We start from the raw sequence: 15,731 nt of genomic DNA on the forward strand, positions 1-15,731 counted from the left end.
AGCTGGAAAGACCACAAAAGTACCTCACCAAGAGGATTACTGGCCTCAAACATATGTCTTATGCAGCCCAACTGAAAAAACTCTGGCTGTACTCAATGGCGTATCGTTTAATCAGAGGTGATCTCTGCCTGACTTACAAAGCCATGTCCAACTCAGAATTGGTGGATCCAAGTCACTGCGAGCCACGTGCTCTAGTGAGCTAAACCTCGCCACAACAATAAATAGAACATGCTGGAGGGATAGATTCCTGTCACAGAGACTCCCCATGCTTTGTAACAAAATTCCAAATTACATCAGGCAGAGCCCCTCACTAACACTCTTCAAGAGAAACCTTGATGAGTGGATGGGTAACAGAAAATACACCCCTGGGATCACTTCATTGGCTCTGCTTGACAGAGGATCAGTTAATTAATCAATGGGACGGTGAAAGCTGACACACTCTGGCTAGGCTTATAAATGCCCTCGGGCAGATAGCCTAGTGCCTACCTATGAACCTATATCAGGGCACCTTAGCTAGATGAGAGTCCCAGTCCTCACAGTATATTAGGGCACCTTAGCTAGATGGGAGTCCCAGTCCTCACAGTATATTAGGGCACCTTGGCTAGATGGGAGTCCCAGTCCTCACAGTATATTAGGGCAACTTAGCTAGATAGGAGTCCCAATCCTCACAGTATATAAGGGCACCTTAGCTAGATGGGATTCCCAGTCCTCACAGTATATTAGGCCATCTTAGCTAGATGGGAGTCCCAATCTTCACAGTATATTAGGGCACTGCTTGGTAAACAACAGCATAGTTTACATTGAACTTTAGCACTCTGTCCATTAAGCTTTGAAAAGGTACAAGGGAAACATGTAGCACAAAAGGAAGTACTCTATACTTGGAATAAAGCCATCTGTTTGAAAAGGCTGCCTTTTTACATGCTACAGCTATTGGAAGGATTTGCCAGTACCTTTTTTAAGCTATAATGTGGCAAAAGAACTTGTCTTCCCCAGTTTGTCTGAGTTCATCTACACATCGGTTGGCTCTCAGATTTGGAAATGCTACTCACCATCCTGAAAGCATTCGTTACATCATGCTTTTGGACTGATACTATGCAGCTGCATTCACTTTCTGACTCCTCCATCAACCCATCTTATGCATTTCCTGTACTTACTATTACACAGATTTCTCTGTGACTCCTGTAAGATTTTAAGTTCATAATTTATCCTGGAATTGTATCAGTATTGTGCTGAATCAGCTTTGCTCTGCTGGGTAGTGTTAAAACTATTTCTTTACTTTTTAACAGAAGCTCCCTTATTTCATGTTTCTATGGCTTAGTGGCATTTATTTACTCTACAGGCATAGAGGTCAATATTCTTTCTCAATCAGCTCCATTAGTTTCTGCCATTAAACTAACCCGTGACATCTGCATTTCTTTTCGTGGCCTCAGAATGCTGGTGTGGTATACCTGTCATGGCCGGCCCTTACCAGTCTGTGTCATTTAGTAGTTTAAATCATTTATTTTTTCCACTGTTTCATATGGACCCTAACATTTAGCTAAAACTTGTTTCCTGTGGAAGTGACAAACTAACACCTGATCGACTGCAGTGAATTCACAGATCCTTGCATTTCTAGAATACCTTTTTGAGTGGCCTAGGTTCTTTCCATGTGTTCCTGTACAATGTATATCACTACTTTCAACTTATCTTGTAACTTGGCATAGTGCTCTATGACAGTTTTAAACTGACTGCTCTCTTCTTCCCAAGTTTCTAATGGCTCATGTGGGTCTCCTAACATATAATGACTGAAAACTGATCTGCGCTGAGTCATTTTCCTGACATATAATAACTAAAGACTGAGTCATGCTGAGTTTCCTGACATGTAATAACTAAAGACTGAGCTATGCTGAGTCAGTTTCCTGACATATAGCAACAAAGACTGAGCCACACTGTGTCAGTTTCCTGACATACAATAACTAAAGACTGAGCCACGCTGAGTCAGTTTCCTGACATATAATAACTAAAGAGTGAGCCACGCTGAGTCAGTTTAATGACATACAATAACTAAAGACTGAGCCACATTGAGTCAGTTTCCTGACATATAATAACTAAAGACTGAGCCACGCTGAGTCAGTTTCCTGACATATAACTAAAGACTGAGCCACGCTGAGTCAGTTTCCTGACATATAACAACAAAGACTGAGCCACGCTGAGTCAGTTTCCTGACGTATAATAACTAAAGACTGAGCTGCACTGAGTCAGTTTCCTGACATACAATAACTAAAGACTGAGCCACGCTGAGTAAGTGTCTTGACATATAATAACAAAGATTGAGCCATGCTGAGTCATGTGGCACTTCTGTAACTGCAAACAAGAGCTTTTGTACTAACTGGTAAGAGTTTTTACCATCTTCCTTAATAACTTTTCTCAGCATGAATTTTAATATTTAGTTATCATGCTCCATTAGGGTGGCCACGGTGGTGCAGTGGTTAGCATTGTCACCTCACAGCAAGAGGTTCTCTGGTTCAATTCTCGGCTGGGGTGCCTTCTGTGTGGAGTCTGCATGTCTTCCCTGTGGTCGCATGGGTTTCCTCCGGGTGCTCCAGTTTCCTCCCACATCCCAAAGACATGCTGTAGGTAGATTGGACATGCTAAATTGGCCCTAGGTGTGAGTGTGTGCATGTGCCTTCTGTGGAAGATTGGGTGCTGGGCTGGCAACTCGACACTGTAAAACTCCACTGCCAATCATGAGCGGACAGGTGATCCGCTGTGGCGACCCCTAACTGGGAAAAGCCAAAAGAAGAAAAAAGTTATCATGCTCCACTAATCCATCTGTCTGCAGGCAGTACACTGAGGATTTTAATTCCTCGGCATTAAAGCAGTTGGTGCATTATTCTGGACATAAATGGACTCGCCTTCCTTAGGTATCCATGCTCTGGAAAATAATAAGCATTTGTCTTGCATAAGGGAATAGCCTCAAGGTACAATGTTGCATATTCTTAAATAACTAAGATAGGTTCATAGGTTGGTACTAAGCTATCGGCCCTAGGACCTATATAAGCCTAGCCATAACAATTCCCTGGCTATTTCTTCCCACACTATTTATGTATTGAAACCCATTGCTGGATTTTACCAATGGCCCAACATTGTCCACAGCAATACATCCAAATGGCACCTCTATGACAGGCATTTGAATTAAATGATTTTTAAAGACAGAGTGAAGAGGCATCTTTAGGCACTCATGACATTCAGAATAGAAGAACTCAACTTCTTTCATTATTCCTGGCCATTAGGCCTTGTTAGGATTCATGCCCTGTCTTGTCCATTCCTAGGTGTCCTCCTAATATATGACTATGTGCTAATGTCATCATTCGATTTTTGAAAGGTTTGAGCACTAGTAGTTAATGTACTACTTCTTATCTGTCATCACTTACTATGTACAGTCATTTGTAACTCAAAATATAAAGAAGAGGTGGGAACCTTTGCTTAACATCTTCCCCTAAAATTCTAGCTATATCTTCCCTTCACCTGCTCAAAATATATCTTTTCAGTGTGCCTGTGTATCCGTCTTATCTGCACAATATCTTTCCACTTACCCAGAAGCCAGTTCTGGATCATTTTTGCTATCAGACTGTTTGAGTGACAGAAGGCACTGCCTCCCCTCCCCCTAATAATACAGACATCAAAGTCTAACTCTTCTCCAAAGAAAGAAAAGTCATATCACTATTCTTCAGTGCCAGCTCACATTCCTACTTTATTCATTTTTTTTCTGCTTGCTTTCCTTTATAAAACTGAGGCCTACAACTCTGCTTCTTCTGTTTTCCTGTATTTTAATTCAAAACGAATGTCATTAGGGCTCTGTTTGAGGTTATCTTGTCTCTCTTACCGTTTCCTTTTTGTCTTTATATTGCTCTCCCTCTCTTTCAATGTGAGTAAACACTAACCTCCTCACTTTATTTAAGTATTTAATTAGTTAGTTAGTTAGTTAGTTAGTTAGTTAGTTAGTTAGTTAGTTAGTTAGTTAGTTACTTTATTTATTTGCTGATCGGGTAAGCCCAATGGACATGATTAATTGACTTGATTACGCAGCTGCAAATGAAGGTGGAAGGAATCCCAATATGTACCATGGGTATAAAAATAACTGATTAATAGCTGGGAACTTCAGTGCTCTGCATGGGAGCTTCAGTCCTCTGCTTTTTATTCTTGCCCTACAAAGGATTTATCTTCAGATTTACTTTTTTCCTTATTTACAGATACCTCTTTCTAATAGCCTTCATTTATTTGGGATTTCTCTCTTACACTGACAAAAATGGATTTAGACCTCTGACCGGGTACTGTTTCTTCATCTTTAACTACACTATTGTAGTCTTTCTGGGTGACATATTTCTATTCCTGAACATCCACCAGCTGTATAAAATTCTTTCTTGGACTTTGTTTTAGCTAAGCACAAAGTTTATAATTTTGTTCCAGCTGCACATTTTCCACACTTCATGATTTAATTCGCTGAGAATATACCCATTTGGTAACTGATTCCTTCTCTATAGTTTCATTAGTGATTCTACTTCCTGTTCGTTAGCACTTTTAAGATGTAATGACATCTGTATTTCCTGCTTTCTAATGCCTTCAGACTGCAGTATTTCTCTGTGCAACTCAAATCCTTCTGCTGGTTCTGCCCTTCCAACTGCTCTGTCATAGGGGTATGCTGACATATTTTTTTTAAATGGGCTAGGTTCTTCTCCTCTCTGTATCATTTGCCAAATGGTATAGCTCATCTGCCACTATATCTTGATACTTGTTGAATTCATATATTCTTATCAATGTGTCTCGTAGTCGCTAGCCCTTTTCCACATTAGAAGTGTATCAGGAAGCTTCCTCACTCGTTGAGTTTACTTCCCAGTACAGATAAGGTGGTCTGTCAAAAAGATTTCATTCTTTAAAGGTGGGGAGGTTTTCTTGTTACCATAAAATATGTTTAAGTGGCCCTATTGTGACAAGATGAGCTACATTTCCAAATCCAGTTTGTAATTCTACAGGGATACTGTTTCTTATTTCCTTGAATATAGACTAGTTCACATTTTTTTAGTAAGGGTCTTATTTTTACAAGCATATTGTGTCTTTATAAGCCTAACCAACTACATGATTCTATTAACCCCTTACTGTTAATTAAAATATCACACTTAAACCACGCTACAATACCACAATAGCAGAAACCTGAATCAGCTATTCTGGCAGATAATTTATTGTGTTCCACAGGTTCAGTATCATTAGTAGTATGTTTTTTATTGGTCACTTTTTGTAGGCAAAACATTGTTATTACTAGTACTCAATTTGTTAATACATTCTGTTTGTTAACAGAACTTGACACAGGCTTTACACTAGGCTTATATTGCTCAGTTTTAAACATAGTATCATTGCATTACAATCTCTCTGCAAGAACTGCAAATGTTTCCTTAGGGTCAATTTGAAACCACATTTTCTTAAAGGATAACTCCACCTTCGAACCAAAAAATCGATTTTTTTCATTCTATCTCTGTTTTATGAGCTATTTTAACACCTCAAAATCACTCTAACTGCTTTGTATTAGAATTTTAGTATGATTTCTGCAAAATGGCTGTCAATGAGGCTTGACATGTCAACGTGATCTTCTTCAAGCCTTTCTTTTTCCCAAAATCCTTTTCTGCTTTATATGCATCATGCTAGACATAAAGAAGTAGTGGTATATTCCCATGCCATTAACATATAATGCGATTAGTGTCAGTCATTGTCATCTTATATACTGTCTGAAACAGGACTGATTATTTTACTTTTTGAATGGCCCTCATTTGTGTGTGTCTCAGGGCTTGTTTTACAGTATACTAAGGAACTGTACATCTGCAACCAAAATAGTGGCTAAATTGCAGGCCTTTGTTCAAAGTATCTTGTTGTAGTCCAAGATGAGTTGACAGCCCCTCCCCCCACACTTTGATAAATGTGCTGATACTTTACAAGAATTATAAGAAAAACTATTTTTTTTATTTTTCTCTAAATGACACAGGCATCTTTGATACTACATTAAGCTCATCTTAAAATGTAAATTAGCATAAACAATAAACATTTAAAGTTTAAAGCTTACCATTTCAGTTCTGTGATGCTGCTTGTGTAAATTTGTCAAAAGTGATGAGAACTGTCTTTGAACCACTGAGTGGTCTAATTGCTCTGTTTTGCTATGAAAGGCATTAAAAACAATGGAAAACAGTTTCACACCTCTCTGTCCTGACATTCGTGGGACTAATTACTAGTATAAGATTGCCAGCAGTACCTGACTACAAATTTATCTGTGTCTGTGGTATGTCATACAGGTGTAGACAAATTCTTCTGCAAATTATGTGAGAAGTTAAACTTAAAAAATGTGGGTGGTTTTTCCCTTCCTTTGCTTCCAAGGCGAGAAAATTAAACTTTTATAAAGTACAAGAAGGTTTCAGGCACCTTAACAGAACTGGAATCATACTGTAGGGAGAAAAGCAGCTTAAGAGTTGAGTTAAACTGTTTGAGAAGGTGGAGTTGTCTTTTAAAGTAACACACAAAAAAAATTATAAATGTAGCAATGGCTAGTGTTCCTGCCATTTTACTTCTACTGTTTTGACTCTCAGTATCTAACCACAGTTTAAGTAAATGATTTAAATCACACAAATGAGATCTTACATTTTTGTTAGGATAAAATGTCCAAATTTGACACTTTTGAACTCATGTCTCAGAGGCAACACCAGCTGACGTTAACTGTTTTTTTTTAGCTTTATTTATTTATTTATTTATTTATTTAAATTTGTTGACCGGGAGTGTCCGACTGGACGTAGGTCCATTTTCAGCGGAGGCCTGGGGAGAAAAGCTCCACAGTAAAATAAACAGACAGTAGTTACATTGGATTACATAGTGATTAACAATTTAACATAGCAATTACTTACAACATATTTACAGATGAAGAACATGGTACATCAGTAGACAACTAGAATCTTTATTTGTGAAGTACATAACAGACATTAACAAATGTTACAATGAGAAGTCCCTGCTGTATAATAAGTACTAGGCTTATGAGCATCTGAGCTTGCTATAATCAAGGTAGTTAGTGGAGTGGAGAGAAAGGTAGTGGTTGGATGGGGTGGATGATATTAGAGTGGGAGTTGCAAGGGCATAGCCAGCATGTTTTAGGTGCTTTTAGTAAAGTTTTGAAGTGGGTGCATGATGGTACGGAGGTAATTGTGGGTGGGAGTGAGTTCCATAATTTGGCTATGGCGCAAGAGAATAGTGCTTCACCAGCAGAGATATTGGCTTTAGTGATCTGCAAGTTATTTTTGTTGCTGGATCTTAGTGGTCTGGTGGTGCGATAGGGTGGAGTAGATTCTGGAGGGATGGGACATTTAGTGGATGGTTTACTAGTTTGTGGGTGAGTGAGAGTTGATACCACTGAAGGAGGTGAGGGAGTTCAAGCCAGCCCAGTTCAGCAAGTGAGAGACAGTGGTGACTACGGTAGGATGCCCCTGTGGCGAATTTGGCGATTTTGTTGTAGCAGGTCTCTAGCTTGTTTAGATCACATTGCCTTAGGTTGGTATATATTGGAGAGGCATAAAGTAGGGTGGAGATAAGGTGGGAATTTGCTATTGAAATCTTTGCTGCTTTGGTGAGAAATTTATCATAGTCCTGATATCTAGTTCCTTCATAAAGGGTTTTAAAACTTCACAATTTAACAGTGTTTTACTTTTTTAGCTCAGCCACTCCACTTCAATCCATCCTGGTAAATGTACTGTTCAAAGGTCATGAGGTAAGCCCAAGGTCTAACTCACTGGATAATAGGTGCAGGTGTTTTTAGCATCACAGTTGACTTGGAATTGTTAGTATCACTCAGCTACAACAGCAATAATTTGAATCAGTTACTACATAGTCATCATCTTGGAACACCATTGCACACAGACGTGCTTCACAAAACAGTCAGACCTCACCACAATATTCTTGTGTTCTTCACTTGAAGAAAACATTTTGCAAAGCTAATGCTCTTTCTGGCTGCAGCACTCCAACAAAAGTACAGAAATAGTCTCCCATTGCAAGCAAGTTATTATTGTCCAAAATTACTTCCACCAGCCTTCTTTGTTCTGAATTGCTAGTTGAACATGTCCAGGTATCTTTAAGTTATTCTGAAATGTCTTCTTCTCTACAGCAGTCATACATCTCAAACTCTAAGCACAAGAAATCTTGAAAAATCCAAAAGTAATAGTGGTCAAAGGACAAACTTGGCAACAAAGTTTAAATATTGCTCTTACAAATTTTAAAGTAAGAAAAGAAAGTTACTAGAATGACAGGTTTTACATTAGCATATGTTTTTAAAGGATATGAAGTCTTAAATTCAACTAAATGTCATTACTTACTGGCATCAGACTTCATTGATTTGCCAGAAAACCACATGTTTTAAGAGGAACAGACCAAAAACATAAGGCAAAATTATGGATATTGTGAGAAAATCTGGACATTTGAGAGGTATGGCAGCAGCACAACCTGGAACCCCAGTTCCAGGTACAAACTCCACCTAAGTTAAGAGACAATGTCTGACTAACAGGATTATAACCATCATGTATATGCTATTTTAATAAAATAATCAGTTATTAAAAAGCATTCTTGTGGGAAGCCTCTCTATCTAATATTAAAAAGATAACTGTCTTGAAGAGACAACACTATTTACATTCTTTAAAAAACTCCAAATATTGATATTTACATTTTGGACAAAGAAAATACTGTGCCCTAAAACCTTCACTTTTCTCAAAGAACTGTTAAGCCAGGGCAGTCATACTGTGCATGCTGCTTGCATGTACTGTCCCACATAAAAGTAGCCCTGCAAATGTGTCCCTTGCATTAGTCATTTGTATGCACATTCCTGAATTTTGCTTCTCTGACACTTAAGATATATGATAATCTCTTGTAGTCATTGGGAATAATGCCAGTGTTAATATTAACAAATGTTACCTTTAATAAGCCAAGACACATGTACCAGAATAAATTATATATCATGATCAGGTAAAAATTGTACACAGTCTCTGTGTGAAAACCTGTCTATTTTTATATGTGCACAAAGAAAGAGATACAGATATATCATGTTATATTAAAATAGAGATTTTACTTATTTGTGACTTATCGGCAGAGTCTGTACATAGCAACTGTTTCTTACACATGAATATTTAAATTGCTTGGGAACCCAGAGACTGGCACTGAAAACTATAAATGGTTCCTGTACTAAATGAGATACTTCAGCTATAAATGACATCCCAGTGAAAGAAAGTTCTGAACTGTAGGATGCAAACTGCTTACCTCTTTGTAAGTAATAAATCAATATCTATAGTAAAAACATTAATTTATGTGCAGTTAGTTAAAACAAATATTAGAACAATAAAACACTGATGAATTAAACAAACCTGCATTTTGGCAGAGACTATATGCCTGATTCAGAAAACTTTGCTTCATCATGGTAAGTAAACTTGGGTCATAAGCAGCCACATATGTGGTGTGTGCAGTTCAGCAGAACAAGCGGCACGCTAAGCAGCACAGACTGACGAGGCGTATGACAGTAATGATCAATGTTATTAAAAGTGAGTGTCTCCATGTGTGCTAAAAATGCAAAGCAAAATGATGGAGTGATCTACAAACATAGAAATGCCATGTAGCAGAGCTGTACCCACTGTATTTTTAAACCCAGCTTAATGCTCAAGTTCAGACTAAGTGAATTGCTAATATTAGGGTAAATGTGTATGTGTGTGAGGCACTTATTGCCAATGCCATGCCTGACTGTACATGATGATACCCCAGGAGGTACAGAGTTACCAGCAGAGAGGACTTTACATTTCATTAATAGCAATACATGCTGATAAGGACACCATTCAAGAACTCGCGGATATCTGTTGTGGGTGCTTATCCCAGTAGATACTTAAATATGTGTGTGGCTTTATGTGTATTAACTATAGGGACCTTTCAGTGACATAATGGGGACACAGAGGCAGTATCTCAGACATCTGCCTTGAGAATACTCCATCAATTTCTCAATGCCATGCTACAGCATGTAGTAGAGCATTTCTGGTTCCCAAATATCACAGAAGAAAGATACAATACCATGCAAGATTTGAATTATATTGCCCATTTCCTTGTGGTACTGGGGACTATAGATTGTACCCATATTGAAATAACATCCTTAGTGAACTGGAGAGGAGACACATGAACCTCAAAGAGTAACACTCCATCAACTTCCAAGTGGTGTATAATGTTCTGGGCATCATCTACAATGTGTGTGCAAAAAACTCAGGCAGTTATGACAACTCCCACATATATGTGGCCTTTACCAACAGGGTCATCTTGTTGGTGAAGTTGAATGTGCCCTGGAACCCTGACTCATGACACCCATCAGAAATATACACAATGAAACAGCCTAGGTGTACAACCATGCACAATCACAAACCAGGAGCATTACTGAGCATGTGTTTGGGCTGCTAAATGCATGCTTTCACAGTCTGGATTCATCCAGTGGGGCCCTGCAGTATGACCCTGCCACATGTACAAAGATATTGATAATATATGCAGTATTACACAATATTATCTATAGGAAGTAGTTATAGTAGGGTGGGCACTTGCAGGGGCAGTTCTTCCCAATACAATAGGCAACAGAGGATAAGTCTGATCAGGAGTCAGTGGAGGAGCCAGCAGCAGGAGATGAGAATGCCAGATGGAGGCAGGTACAATATGTCATGGCAGTAGGGGACAGCCATGCCAGATGGTGACAGGCACAGTATGACATCATAGCAGGGGACAGCTATGCCAGATGGAGACAGGCACAGTATGATATGGCAACACAGGACAGCCATGCCAGATGGATGTGGTCACACTATGCCATGGCAGCAGAGGATGACTGTGCCAGATGGAGACAGGCACAGTATGACATGGTAGCAGGGGACAGCAATGCCAGATGGATGTGGGCACACTATGCCACGGCAGCAGGGGATGACTGTGCTAGATGGACACAGGTACAGTATGACATGGCTGCAGAGGACAACTGTGCCAGATGGACACAGGCACAGTATGACATGGCAGCAGAGAACAACTGTGCCAGATTGAAGCAGGCACAGTATGACACGGCAGCAGGGGATGACTGTGCCAGATGGACACAGGTACAATATGACATTGCAGCAGAGGATGACTGTGCCAGATGGACACATGTACAGTATGACATGACACTAACAAAGAGGCAGCAGCTTGCAAAGAGCTTCAGAACATTCTACAAAAGAGTAAAGCAGACACACTACAGTAAACGTGTGATATGCAAAAATAACACAAGGCTGTGTTTACCCATGCACAGATTGGCCATGCTGTGCATCAGACTTAGGTAACCCAAGTAACAATGTGCAAAGAGAAGGGCACAGTTATTATTGGTACAAGTGGAGATGAGAACATAGGAGTGTATGCTGTTCACAGGAACTGTGAAAATGGGAGGATAGAGCAGTAAGAAAGGAAAATGTGTTTTTCTGTGAAATGTCAGCACTGGGGAAGGGAGAGAGGCCTTTAATATTAAGAAAGGCCAGTGTCAGTGGAGGTATGTGATGTACTGGGGGCTGTGGTGGTGGTGTGAGTGTGGGTCTGCAGGGGCACAGCCTCAGCAGTAGTTGCAGCTCTGTAGTTTGAACTCTTTGACAGGTCTAGGGCATGCATGGCAGAGGGTTCAGCATCCCATGAGTGTCCCCACCTATAACAGATGGCTCTAACAGGAGATGCAGTGGATGTACCATGACCCTGGCTAGATGCTGGTGTTCTGCATGATCTTGAATAATGTCTGCTATGAGACATACCACTGGTATGATGGTCATGACCATGGGGTTGGCTTCTCTAGGCAGTAGCCATCTCCACAATAGGTTCATAGATTACTACTAGGCTAACTGCCCTTGTGAACCATTTTAAGTCTAGTCAATTACTCCAGGTGAGAATCAAACCCTGCACCTTGTGTCTGTAAAGTAAACACCTTAAATATTATGCCAACCTCCCACCCTTAACTCTTGAGATAGGTGAGGGTTCACAGGTTCATAGGTAAGTACTAGGCTAGCTGTCCTTGTGGGCTATTTTTAAGCCTAGCCAAATTCCTTTGGTGAGAATCAAGCTATGTATGCCTGGTGTGTGTGGTAAATGTGCCACCCATTATGCAAAACCCACTCCAATAGATGTTTCTGTTGAAGTACTAGCAGAAAGGAAGTGGGACCTTGGTTGTCCTTGGCCACATTGGCTAACATCTAAGAGTATAGCAGGTGACTGGCTTCATGGACAGCCCCTTGCCCTTGGCAGGTGTGCCAGATAAGACATTACACATTCCCACATGTGACTGAGTCACACATATGGGACATTCATTCGTATTGGTCATCACACACACACACTGCATCATCCTCACTATCTCTGCCATGACTGCGGTAGTACTAACCTTTGCGTCCACTATGGCCCTGAACATATGCTGGGTTCTGCTGACTGACTTATCAGCCTCAGGGAGAGGGCTATTACTAGGCCTCCAGTGAGCAGCATTACCCCCTCCCCATGTGTACCTCTCTACCCATGAGTGATAGGTGCAGTTTCTGACAGTCATCTACTGGGGTCAGAACACTTCCCTGATCAAGAGTGTCCCCATAAACTTGCTGTCTCTGTAATGTAAGGGGAGCCTGGGTAGCCACAGGCATAGAGGCTGTGCCCATGGTCTGTACTGGGGATGCAGTGATTACATTTCCGGAGTCCAACACACACTCTGTCCTCCCTGACTGTGTTAGCTCATCCCAGCCATCATCATCAGAGGCTACAGATTCCCCAACAGTAGGCGCGGGCAATTCCACAGTCCTGGTTTTGGATAAAGAGTCATCTGTGTATATGCCAAAACACAAAATATCCAGTGTAAGTATGACTCAGCACCAGAAGTATACTTGCAGCTTACAGTTTTATAAATATAAACTAGATAAAAGTAATACTTTATGTGCTTAGTCTGTCCAGATAGCTGTGGATGTTGAATCCCTGATGTACCTGTATACTGTACACCAGACACCTTTAATAAGTTTTATAGTAGCTAAGGGGTACAGAGGACTTGCAGGTATGTATACACAGAGGTAGGCCTACATAACTGGATTGTCTATGAGACATGTCCAGCTCTGCCCCAGCCACACTCTGGGACTCTGTAGAAGTGCCACTCACTTTGAAGAGGTCAGGATGTTATACTAAACTGCCTCCCTACATCTGATGCCCTATGTTCCCATGCCAGGAACTGTGTTCTTTGTTGGGCACAATTTACCACATCAGTGGCCCTCAGGCATACCATTTCATACCCACTGTCTTGCCAAACAACCACATTAACATTGGTTATAATGTCTGCCTGGGTAGGGGTGGTTGGAAGCATGCAAGCGGGCCAAAGAGCTGTTCTGGATAGAGGCAGAAAGGTTGGAGTAGCACCTTATTCTTTGCATCCAAGAATTTGGGCTTACATGTAGACAATATCCCAGAAGATGTTTTAGTGTGTTTCTGCTCGGCTTGTTTTTTTAGACACTGCTCTGTTGTTATCGAAACAGTGGAATTAACAGCCTTGTTCTTGCATGCCTTTACAAATCTTAACACTAACAGTATTTTCCTTGACCATATAATATATTACTTCTGTGTTTGACAGTTACATATCTGTATCCAAACTCTGTAGTTATTGTCAGGCATCTAAGTTTGCAGAGCACATCCGCCCAGAAAACAATCACAAAACTGCAACTGACCAAGGAGACATGACTGTTCCTATCACTGTTGCTATGGAGATGTGCAATGTATACAACATTAGCATGCACTGAACAGTGCTCTCTGCATGTGCTCATGGATGTGTCTTTCATCAAGTTTAACAATTCTGTACCCTAGCAATTGCTGTACCTTTGCAGTCACCCTCTCAATACACCTTTTGCAACACAGTTAGAAATTCTGTCACACATACATCTTATTGTTAATAGAAAAAATAAAGTAATCCAACCAAGAATCCAAAAGAAGGAGACAGTAACAAGCCATCTCTGCAAATTAAGGAGCCCTTTACATTAAGGTTTTTAGAGGCTTAGTGTGTTTTGCACACTAATAACAGGTGCTTTAGGGTTTTTATTTAAAAAGTATTTGGGCTACAGAAAAAATTGAATGTATTTTTATGACTTAACAACGTGTATGGTTTTATTTTATTATTTATTTATTTGACATCTGTTAACGGGTTGTTCCAACTGAGCTCAAGCCTATTTTCAGTGGAAACCCGAGGAGAAAAGCTCCAAAATACTTATACAATATTATGAAAAATAAAGAAGAAGCAAAGTAAAAAAGTAATAATAAACAGGGATATAAAATTAAATAAATGAGAAATATATAACAGTTTTCAAATGTGAGAGATCCAAAACAAGTTATAAGCATAATTACGTTATATACAATGTTCAAACACATGGGAGAATAACTTTATATAAGTTCATATTATACAAGGAAAAGGAGATAAAGCTGTTTAAGCCTTAACCTCTTGGTTGTGTTAGTAGGTATAAGGAGGTAAAGCTGTTTAAGCCTTAACCTATTGGTTGTGTTAGTAGGTATAAGGAGGTAAAGCTGTTTAAGCCTTAACCTCTTGGTTGTGCTAGTAGGTATAAGGAGGTAAAGCTGTTTAAGCCTTAACCTCTTGGTTGTGTTAGTAGGTATAAGGAGGTAAAGCTGTTTAAGCCTTAACCTCTTGGTTGTGTTAGTAGGTATAAGGAGGTAAAGCTGTTTAAGCCTTAACCTCTTGGTTGTGTTAGTAGGTATAAGGAGGTAAAGCTGTTTAAGCCTTAACCTCTTGGTTGTGTTAGTAGGTATAAGGAGGTAAAGCTGTTTAAGCCTTAACCTCTTGGTTGTGTTAGTAGGTATAAGGAGGTAAAGCTGTTTACGCCTTAACCTCTTGGTTGTGTTAGTAGGTATAAGGAGGTAAAGCTGTTTAAGCCTTAACCTCTTGGTTGTGTTAGTAGGTATGAGGAGGTAAAGCTGTTTAAACCTTAACCTCTTGGTTGTGTTAGTAGGTATAAGGAGGTAAAGCTGTTTACGCCTTAACCTCTTGGTTGTGTTAGTAGGTATAAGGAGGTAAAGCTGTTTAAGCCTTAACCTCTTGGTTGTGTTAGTAGGTATAAGGAAGTAAAGCTGTTTAAGCCTTAACCTCTTGGTTGTGTTAGTAGGTATAAGGAGGGAAAGCTGTTTAAGCCTTAACCTCTTGGTTGTGTTAGTAGGTATAAGGAGGTAAAGCTGTTTACGCCTTAACCTCTTGGTTGTGTTAGTAGGTATAAGGAGGGAAAGCTGTTTAAGCCTTAACCTCTTGGTTGTGTTAGTAGGTATAAGGAGGTAAAGCTGTTTACACCTTAACCTCTTGGTTGTGTTAGTAGGTATAAGGAGGGAAAGCTGTTTAAGCCTTAACCTCTTGGTTGTGTTAGTAGGTATAAGGAGATAAAGCTGTTTAAGCCTTAACCTCTTGGTTGTGTTAGTAGGTATAAGGAGATAAAGCTGTTTAAGCCTTAATCTCTTGGTTGTGTTAGTAGGTATAAGGAGGTAAAGCTGTTTACGCCTTATCCTCTTGGTTGTGTTAGTAGGTATAAGGAGGTAAAGCTGTTTAAGCCTTAACCTCTTGGTTGTGTTAGTAGGTATAAGGAGGTAAAGCTGTATAAGCCTTAACCTCTTGGTTGTGTTAGTAGGTATAAGGAGGTAAAGCT

Source organism: Protopterus annectens, chromosome 9.part0, assembly GCF_019279795.1.
Source record: "Protopterus annectens isolate FY-2018-M chromosome 9.part0, PAN1.0, whole genome shotgun sequence".
NCBI lineage: Eukaryota > Metazoa > Chordata > Ceratodontiformes > Protopteridae > Protopterus > Protopterus annectens.